The sequence below is a fragment of the Lygodium microphyllum genome, chromosome 1, assembly GCF_053477565.2.
Source record: "Lygodium microphyllum isolate KBCC chromosome 1, Lygodium_microphyllum_v1.1.10, whole genome shotgun sequence".
NCBI lineage: Eukaryota > Viridiplantae > Streptophyta > Polypodiopsida > Schizaeales > Lygodiaceae > Lygodium > Lygodium microphyllum.
Window position 1 is genome coordinate 127,343,491 of NC_141135.1, and position 10,437 is coordinate 127,353,927.

Here is a 10,437-nt window from a genome sequence, read left to right on the forward strand (position 1 = left end):
AAATTGCAACAAGGGAATTATGCATCTTCTAGTAGACAGGGTGATGATAGAAATGAGCATTTGTTCATGGTGCAGCACATGAACAATTCTGTGACAAGTACAGAAGAAAGCAACGATGTGTGGTATGTTGACTCAGGTACATCAAACCACATGACAGGTCATGCAGAATGGATGGAGGATGCAAGGAAAATGGAAAAACCAGGATTTGTGGAGACTGGTGATGATACTGCACATCCTATTGTGCAGATTGGAAAATTTCCTTTGTCTATGCAGGATGGGAAAAAGAAATACTTGTCCGATGTATTTCATGTCCCGAATATCACCAAGAATCTGGTTTCTGTTGGTCAAATGGTTGAGCAGGGCTTGCAGGTCAGATTTAATCCGCATGGATGCTTTGTTGAGGATATGAAAAATAAAGGTCACTTGATAGCAAAAGGAAAGAAGAAGGGCAGAATGTTTACGTTGGATGAAGACATGCCTGAATTGAGTGCAGCAATGTTTGTACATGGGACCGGTATAGTTTGCAGATATTGATATCTGGCATAAAAGCATTGGTCATGTTAATGTACAGCGACTTAAATCAATGCAGGCCCAAAATATTGTTGCAGGATTGCCTAAATTCAAGGTTGCAGAAATGCATAAGGTATGTGAAGCCTATCAATTTGAAAGCCAGGTAAGGAAACCATTTCCTAGACATGTTCAAGAGAGTGAGAAGCCATTGGAATTAATCCACTCTGATGTGTGGACTACTAAAGCTGCATCTTTTGGAGGCTGTCATTATTTTGTCACTTTTATTGATGACTATAGCAGAAAAGTTTGGGTGTATTTTATGAAAAAGAAAAGTGAAGTTTTTGGGCATTTCAAAACTCTTAAAGCTATGGTTGAAAAAGAAACAGACCTGCAAATAAAATGCCTAAGGTCAGATGGAGGGGGAGAGTACCTCTCAAATGAGTTTGCAAGGTTCCTACAAGAGCATGGCATAAAGCAGCAATATTCATGCAGTCATACCCCACAAGAAAATGGAATTGCAGAAAGGAAAAATAGGCATATTGGAGAGGTATCTTGTGCCATGCTCAACGAAAAAGACTTGCCAGATTTTTACTAGGCTGAAGCAGTTGTTGCTACAACAGTCTATATAATGAACATGACTCCGACTGCAGCAATACATGGGATGACTCCAGAGGAGAGGTATACTGGTAGGAAACCAAATATTTCTCATTTGAAAATTTTTGGTTGCATTGCCTATGTACATGTGCCAGATGAGTTGAGATCCAAGTTGGATCCAAAAGTTGAGAAGTGCATCTTTATTGGTTACTCTTTGTAGCAAAAAGGGTATAGATGTTATAACCCTTCTACTCGTAAGTTTACAGTGAGCAGAGATGTTGTTTTTTATGAGATGAGTAGCTGGTATAAACCAGTAAATTTGATTGATGATGTAGATGCACAAAATGGTAATGCTGCACAGAATTCACAGCAGCAGTCACAAAATATTAGTGGACCTGGAGCGTCCTCTAGCAGTGGTTCACATTCTTCGCCATGGACAGGCAGATTGAGATCAGTAGAATCTTCTCAAAGCAATGCAGATAGTGGTATACAGGTATCACGAAAATGAAAAGAGAAGGTTGATCAGCCCATGTTTGATGTGAATGCAGGTCACTCTTATGTGGATGGTGAACCCAGTGGCTCAAAACAGAGCATTGATGATGAGTTGGGTATTTCTTCTATTGTTACACCTGGAGTAAGGAAGACCAGGGATGTTTTGAGAGCACCTGGGAGTGAACCTATTTTGTGCAAGTCTACGAGAGCTAGGTATCCTGTGGATAGGCTGAAATATGATGGATTTACAGCCATTCACTATGCATATATGGTCAAAGTGATACAAGAACCAGAACCCACTTCTTTTGAGCAAGCCATGGGAAAAGAAAAATGGGAGAAAGCCATGGATGAAGAAACGGATGCCTTGGAAGCAAATGCTACATGGGAATTGGTACCTTTGCCGAAAGGTAAGAATGCAATTGGTACCTTTGCCTAAAGGTAAGAATGCAATTGCCTAAAGGTAAGAATGCTACATTCAGTCCGGCTGCAAGGATGGCAACCGTAAGAGCAGTCATTGCTATGGCTGCATCAAAGGGATGGTCTTTACATCAGATGGATGTAAAGAATGCCTTCTTGCATGGTGATTTGCAAGAAGAGGTCTATATGGAGCAGCCACCAGGTTATGTGCATGTTGTTCTTCCTGAGTTTGTTTGCAGGTTGAAGAAAGCCTTGTATGGCTTGAAGCAAGCACCTAGAGCATGGTCTGACAAGATAGGACAGTATCTTGTCACTATTGGCTTTCAGATTTCCAAGGCAGATTTCTCACTTTATGTGAGAAAAACAGAGAAAGGTATTATGCTACTTGTCATTTATGTTGATGATTTGATTATGACAGATGACAGTGATGAACATATCTTTCATGTGAAAATGCTATTGAAGCAGAAGTTTGAGATGAAGAATTTGGGAGAGCTTCGTTATTTCTTGGGCATTGAGGTGATTCGATCACCAAGTTGGATATAGCTCTTGCAGAGGCAGTATGGATTGGACATGTTGTCCAAATATGGGATGACAAGCTATAAGCCTATTTCAGTTCCTTTGGAGCAAAATGTGAAGCTGAGTGCAGATGCAGGTGAGCTTTTGGAAGACCCTACTATGTACAGACGCATAGTAGGAAGCTTGATTTATATGACTATTACCAGGCCAGATTTGAGCTATGCTCTTGGATTCGTAAGTCAGTTTATGCAAGCTCCAAGGAAACCGCATTTGGATGCGGCTAGACACATACTCAGGTATGTGAAGTCCACATTGCAGTATGGACTATTTTATGAGATTGGGGTTCAGATACAGTTGCATGGATACACTGATGCTGATTGGGCTGGTAGTATTTCTGATAGACGATCTACCAGTGAATAGACGATCTACCAGTGGATATGTGTTCTCTTTTGGGAGTGCTACAGTCACTTGGAGCAGCAAGAAACAGCCTACAGTTGCCTTGTCTAGCACACAGGCTGAGTACAGGGGTGCAGCAATGGCTGCATGTGAGGTAGCTTGGTTGCATAAGCTACTTTATGATATGCATCAGCCTACAGATGTGCCAGTTGTCATTTATTGTGACAACATGAGCAGTATACACTTGGCAAATAACCCAGTCTATCATGCTAGAACAAAGCACATTGAGGTGCATTATCACTATGTCGGGAGAGGGTTTTACTAGGTCTTATTGATCTAGTTTATGTCAGCACAGAGGATCAGGTAGCTGACATATTTACGAAGGCATTGGGCACAGAGAAGCTGCGCAAGTTTAGAGACCTGCTTGGTGTGCAGGAATTGGGATTGAGCTCGAGGGGGAGTGTTGAGATATCGAGCTCCACTCGTGATATGCCAGGGCGATCGTTGTGCATTTATGTCACCGACGTGTCAGTTGCAGATGTGGTTGGTACACCGCCCATGAATAATAGCTACATGACATCTATCCTTATATACTCTAGTTCGTGGCTCAGTTAGTATGCCACCTTAGTTAGTTGAGTTTGGTTTGAGACCCATATATAGGGTTCTTCTATTTCTATGTACTAGAGTTCTTCTGGCTTACACAACTAAGAAGAGGAATACTGTTTTTTCAGCCTCCACCCTTGTGTGTATTCCCCCATTGTGCAAGCAAGAAAGCTACAAGTGAGACTCCTTCCTTCTCTCCCACAATCTTGACATGGTATCAGAGCCTTATTCGTGGTAAGGAGATCAAGAAAGCAAGCCAAGCTCACGGTGTTCTGGTAAGAGGAGCAGTGTTGCTTTCATTTTCTGTTTTGGGAGCAGATCTCTGCAGGTAGCACAGTCGGAAATTGCAAGAGTGCATTGTCTCAGGTTGAGACGCCCTTCGCGGTGAAGCAAGAGGACAGTATATGCTGCGGGCGAGGGCTTTAGCTCTCAGCGACCCTGTTTTTTTGATTTGAAACCATTTCGGGGCCTGTTTTGGAGGCGGAAGTTTTCCGCACACTCACGAAAAGGCCCAATTTTATGTTGTGCAGCCCACTATTCTACAGGTCAGTGAAAAGTTACTGTAGAAATTGCATCCTATGCCTGTGCGCAGAGACATTGGGAGTTACAGAATCATCCTTGTTGCCTGTTGATGCAAAATCGTCACTAGGAAGTGACTGTGTGGTCAAATACCACTTTCGTCAATTTTGCAGATTAGCCCTTGTGAGGCTGAAGTTGTGTTCTTTGTAGTGACAGAATTTTTTGCAGTGTTCTGTAATGGCGTCTGATTCTCTTTCACAGATTGTCACTAAAAAACTTGACAAGAACAACTTCCAAGCATGGAAGTTTAGAATGACGAATTTCCTTATGGGAAAAGGATATTGGGAATTTGTTGCAGGAAATGAAGAAGAACCAGTTCTTCCTGATGTTCCCAATCAACAGCAAATGCAGGCATTTAAAGCATGGCATGAGGGAGCCAGGAAAGTTATGTACTGGCTGTCTATCAGTATTTCAGACTCTATGATTGTGCATATTCAGGATGCAAGTACGCCAAAGGAGGCATGGGATACTTTGTCAAAAATGTATAGCACAAATATGCAAGCTAGGAAAATGCAGCTCAAGCAAGAGTTGCATAATATGCAAAGAGAAAGTATGAGCATCAATGACTACCACATGAAGGTGAAGAAGATTGCAGATGCACTTGCTTCCATTGGGTCGCCAGTGGAAGATGATGATTTAGTTTCTGTGACCTTGAATGGTCTAGGAAAGGATTATGCACAGTTCCAAACATCCATTTCCGTCCGTGAAAGATTTCCTAATTTTGAGGAGTTGATTGCTCTTCTAATTTCTGAGGAGCAGAGAAATGGTGGTGCATCTTCTCAGGAGAAACTTCAAAAGAAGCTGTCTTCTACTCAAATACTGGAAGAGGTAGAGACAGAGGTAGAGGAGGCCGATTTGGAGGCCGTGGTAGAAATCAGAATATGCAGCAAACTCAAGAAAACCAGTCCTATGGAGGAGGACGTGGTAACTCTAGAGGCAGGGGGAGCCAAAGAGGTCGTGGTGGATGGCAAAGAGGCCAAAATGCAAACAGTAATGTTGAATGCTACTACTGTGGTAAAATGGGTCATATGGCTAAAGACTGCTATAAAAAGTAGAATAAAATCATGAATGGAAAATTGCAACAAGGGAATTATGCATCTTCTAGTAGACAGGGTGATGACAGAAATGAGCATTTGTTCATGGTGCAGCACATGAACAATTCTGTGACAAGTACAAAAGAAAGCAACGATGTGTGGTATGTTGACTCAGGTACATCAAACCACATGACAGGTCATGCAGAATGGATGGAGGATGCAAGGAAAATGGAAAAACCAGGATTTGTGGAGACTGGTGATGATACTGCACATCCTATTGTGCAGATTGGAAAATTTCCTTTGTCTATGCAGGATGGGAAAAAGAAATACTTGTCCGATGTATTTCATGTCCCGAATATCACCAAGAATCTGGTTTCTATTGGTCAAATGGTTGAGCAGGGCTTGCAGGTCAGATTTAATCCTCATGGATGCTTTGTTGAGGATATGAAAAATAAAGGTCTCTTGATAGCAAAAGGAAAGAAGAAGGGCAGAATGTTTACGTTGGATGAAGACATGCCTGAATTGAGTGCAGCAATGTTTGCACATGGGACCGGTGTAGTTGGAGATATTGATATCTGGCATAAACGCATTGGTCATGTTAATGTACAGCGACTTAAATCAATGCAGGCCCAAAATATTGTTGCAGGATTGCCTAAATTCAAGGTTGCAGAAATGCATAAGGTATGTGAAGCCTGTCAATTTGGAAAACAGGTAAGGAAACCATTTCCTAGACATGTTCAAGAGAGTGAGAAGCCATTGGAATTAATCCACTCTGATGTGTGGACTACTAAAGCTGCATCTTTTGGAGGCTGTCATTATTTTGTCACTTTTATTGATGACTATAGCAGAAAAGTTTGGGTGTATTTTATGAAAAAGAAAAGTGAAGTTTTTGGGCATTTCAAAACTCTTAAAGCTATGGTTGAAAAAGAAACAGGCCTGCAAATAAAATGCCTAAGGTCAGATGGAGGGGGAGAGTACCTCTCAAATGAGTTTGCAAGGTTCCTACAGGAGCATGACATAAAGCAGCAATATTCATGCAGTCATATCCCACAACAAAATGGAATTGCAGAAAGGAAAAACAGGCATATTGGAGAGGTATCTCGTGCCATGCTCAACAAAAAAGACTTGCCATATTTCTACTGGGCTGAAGCAGTTCTTGCTTCAACAGTCTATATAATGAATAGGACTCCCACTGCAGCAATACATGGGATGACTCCAGAGGAGAGGTATACTGGTAGGAAACCAAATATTTCTCATTTGAAAATTTTTTGTTGCATTGCCTATGTACATGTGCCAAATGAGTTGAGATCCAAGTTGGATCCAAAAGTTGAGAAGTGCATCTTTATTGGTTACTCTTTGTAGCAAAAAGGGTATAGATGTTATAACCCTTCTACTCGTAAGTTTACAGTGAGCAGAGATGTTGTTTTTTATGAGATGAGTAGCTGGTATAAACCAGTAAATTTGATTGATGATGTAGATGCACAAAATGGTAATGCTGCACAGAATTCACAGCAGTAGTCACAAAATATTAGTGGACCTGGAGCGTCCTCTAGCAGTGGTTCACATTCTTCGTCATGGACAGGCAGATTGAGATCAGGAGAATATTCTCAAAGCAATGCAGATAGTGGTATACAGGTATCACGAAAAGGAAAAGAGAAGGTTGATTAGCCCATGTTTGATGTGAATGCAGGTCACTCTTATGTGGATGGTGAATCCAGTGGCTCAGAACAGAGCATTGATGATGAGTAGGGTATTCCTTCTATTGTTACACCTGGAGTAAGGAAGACCAGGGATGTTTTGAGAGCATCTGGGAGTGAACCTATTTTGCGCAAGTCTACGAGAGCTAGGTATCCTGTGGATAGGCTGAAATATGATGGATTTACAGCCATTCACTATGCATATATGGTCAAAGTGATACAGGAACCAGAACCCACTTCTTTTGAGCAAGCCATGGGAGAAGAAAAATGGGAGAAAGCCACGGATGAAGAAATGGATGCCTTAGAAGAAAATGCTACATGGGAATTGGTACCTTTGCCTAAAGGTAAGAATGCAATTGGCTGTAAGTGGGTTTATAAGGTGAAACACAATGCAGATGGTTCTGGAATAGATACAAGGCAAGATTAGTAGTCAAGGGGTATGCACAAACATATGGCATTGATTATGAAGAAACATTCAGTCCGGTTGCAAGGATGGCAACCGTAAGAGCAGTCATTGCTATGGCTGCATCAAAGGGATGGTCTTTACATCAGATGGATGTAAAGAATGCCTTCTTGCATGGTGATTTGCAAGAAGAGGTCTATATGGAGCAGCCACCAGGTTATGTGCATGTTATTCTTCCTGAGTTTGTTTGCAGGTTGAAGAAAGCCTTGTATGGCTTGAAGCAAGCACCTAGAGCATGGTCTGACAAGATAGGACAGTATCTTGTCACTATTGGCTTTCAGATTTCCAAGGCAGATTTCTCACTTTATGTGAGAAAAACAGAGAAAGGTATTATGCTACTTGTCATTTATGTTGATGATTTGATTATGACAGGTGACAATGATAAAGATATCCTTCATGTGAAAATGCTATTGAAGCAGAAGTTTGAGATGAAGGATTTAGGAGAGCTGCGTTATTTCTTGGGCATTGAGGTGATTCGATCACCAAGTGGGATATAGCTCTTGCAGAGGCAGTATGGATTGGACATGTCGAAATATGGGATGACAAGCTATAAGCCTATTTCAGTTCCTTTGGAGCAGAATGTGAAGCTGAGCGCAGATGCAGGTGAGCTTCTGGAAGACCCTACTATGTACAGACGCATAGTAGGAAGCTTGATTTATATGACTATTACTAGGCCAGATTTGACCTATGATGTTGGATTGGTAATTCAGTTTATGCAGGCTCCAAGGAAACTGCATTTGGATGCGGCTAGATGCATACTCAGGTATGTGAAGTCCACATTGCAATATGGACTATTTTATGAGATTGGGGTTCAGATACAGTTGCATGGATACACTGATGCTGATTAGGCTGGTAGCATTTCTGATAGACGATCTACCAGTGGATATGTGTTCTCTTTTGGGAGTGCTACAGTCACTTGGAGCAGCAAGAAACAGCCTACAGTTGCCTTGTCCAGCACAGAGGCTGAGTACAGGGGGTGCAGCAATGGTTGCATGTGAGGTAGCTTGGTTGCATAAGCTACTTTATGATATGCATCAGCCTACAGATGGGCCAATTGTCATTTATTGTGACAACATGAGCAGTATACACTTGGCAAATAACCCAGTCTATCATGCTAGAACAAAGCACATTGAGGTGCATTATCACTATGTGCGGGAGAGGGTTTGACTAGGTCTTATTGATCTAGTTTATGTCAGCACAAAGAATCAGGTAGCTGACATATTTACAAAGGCATTGGGCACAGAGAAGCTACGCAAAGTTCAGAGACCTGCTTGGTGTGCAGGAATTGGGATTGAGCTCGAGGGGGAGTGTTGAGATATCGAGCTCCACTCGTGATATGCCAGGGTGACCATTGTGCATTTATGTCACCGACATGTCAGTTGCAGATGTGGTTGGTACACCGCCCATGAATAATAGCTACATGACAACTATCCTTATCTACTCTAGTTCGTGGCTCAGTTAGTATGCCACCTTAGTTAGTTGAGTTTGGTTTGAGACCCATATATAGGGTTCTTCTATTTCTATGTACTAGAGTTCTTTTGGCTTACACAACTAAGAAGAGGAAAATTGTTTTTTCAGCCTCCACCCTTGTGTGTATTCCCCCATTGTGCAAGCAAGAAAGCTACAAGTGAGACTCCTTCCTTCTCTCCCACAATCTTAACAAGTCCATCCACTCGTCTGGATCCCATAGTAGACAAAGTGATAGTGCGGAGAGAAAAATGAGGTTATAAAATCAAGGGGAGGGAAGAGGCAAATGGGATGTGCTCTCGGATTTGCTTGCAATCAAGCATAACAACCTACTCTCATCAATTGAAATCATAATATTGAACCATCCATACTACGGACACTGACACTAGTGACTAATATGGCATTGACTCTCTAGATCAATAAGAAAGACGAATGACGATGCACTCTAGAGTTTTTGACACTGTGTCTGCATAGTGGCACGACAATGTTAACCCCCAACTAAAAGGCGAATGTGCCAGAGTGTGGAGAAAATAAGAAAAAATGTGACAAAGTACAAAGTATACATAGAAGTACAATAGGATGAGAAAGAGACATCATCTCATCTTACGCCTCCGGGAAGTTCCTATATGTACTATATGTATATCCTCTACATCACATGTGTTCAAGGACTATTTATAAATATCCTTAATTTTGAATTTTTCATCAATAAAATATAACCCTTTTCTATTAAATCTATAAATAACCACTTTATATTACACCTATTTGTAGGTAAAAAATGTATAAAAATGGTATATTAAAAATACCTTATTTTGAACCCACGTGATGCACACATATATTCATGAGTAACTTACCCGATTCCTATGCCCATCATTATCCTAATGAATACATAGCATTCCACTAGGAGACTTTTAGTGAGTAGACAATGAGGATTTGTAACTGTAGGAATCTTGTAAGCTGAATGGACTTGTCCTCTACCACCTCTTTCATGAAGTGATAGCCCACCTCAATGTGATTTCTCATCACATGGAAGATTGGATTATGGGCTAAATGAATATCACTATTCGAATTCGAATGCAGTGTAGAAGTCATGGTCATATCAAGATCTATAACTAGATTATGTAACCAAGGGCCTCCTTGCAAGTCTTACTAGTGGTTACAATGTACTTAGCCTCAGTAATAGACAAAGCCATGCATTTCTACACCTTGGGCATCCAAGAGAGAGCACCTTCGAAAAATATAAAGACATACCTAACTTCCTACTATTTTCATGTCCTATATAATTTGAGTTAGTGTAGCTCGTGACTCCTGTATCCTAGATACCATATCAAATGTTTATATCTACAGTGTTCTAAGGTACCTCATGATACCCTTCATGGTTTCCTAATGTCATGTGCCATATATAGCTATATAACATACCACAACTCTCACTATAGATGCTATCTTAGGGTGAGTAACTATCATGACATACACCAAATTGCTCACTATGAATGCATATGGAATTTTGATCATATTGGCCCTCTCATCAATAGACTAGGGATAATCTTCCTGACTAATCTTCACATGAAAAGGTAATGGACAGCCAATAGGCTTACCATGCTACATATAGAATCACTCAAGTACTCTCTGCGAATGTACTCCTTCTTGGATAAGCAAAGAATCCCCTTAGAGT